Source organism: Capsella rubella, unplaced genomic scaffold (genome assembly GCF_000375325.1).
Source record: "Capsella rubella cultivar Monte Gargano unplaced genomic scaffold, Caprub1_0 scaffold_20, whole genome shotgun sequence".
NCBI classification, from domain to species: Eukaryota; Viridiplantae; Streptophyta; class Magnoliopsida; order Brassicales; family Brassicaceae; genus Capsella; species Capsella rubella.
Genome location: NW_006238904.1, coordinates 6532 through 7263, shown reverse-complemented (window position 1 = coordinate 7263; position 732 = coordinate 6532).

Sequence of the window (732 nt, the reverse complement as noted above, 5' to 3'; positions counted from 1 at the left end):
CTAAACACTCTTCATGCATCTCTAGCACTTGTAATCAATCAAATTTATTTTATTCTATCATATTCTAACCCCAAACAACACTAGATAAGTCATTTAGTGGTTCAACGCAATATTTCCGAGTTCTTAGCCCATTTGGGACCCAATTTCAACAGGTCTTTCTCCACACTTCTAAACACTCTTCATGCATCTCTAGCACTTCTAATCAATCAAAACTATTGTATTCTATCATATTCTAACCCTAAATGACACTAGATAAGTCATTTAGTGCTTCAACGCAATGTTTCCGAGTTCTTAGCCTATTTTGGACCCAATTTCAACAAGTCTTTCTCCACACTTCTAAACACTCTTCATGCATCTCTAGAACTTCTAATCAATCAAATTTATTGTATTCTATCATATTATATCCCCAAAAAACACTAGATAAGTCATTTAGTGGTTCAACGCAATGTTTCCGAGTTCTTAGCCTATTTGGGACACAATTTCAAGAACTCTTTCTCCACACTTCTAAACACTCTTCATGCATTTCTAGTACTTATAATCAATCAAATCTATTGTAGTCTATCATATTCTAACCCTAAATGACACTAGATAAGTCATTTAGTGCTTCAACGAAATGTTTCCGAGTTTTAGCCCATTTGGGACCCAGTTTCAACAAGTCTTTCTCCACACTTCTAAACACTCTTCATGCATCTCTAGCACTTGTAATCATCAAACTATGTATTCTAACATGTT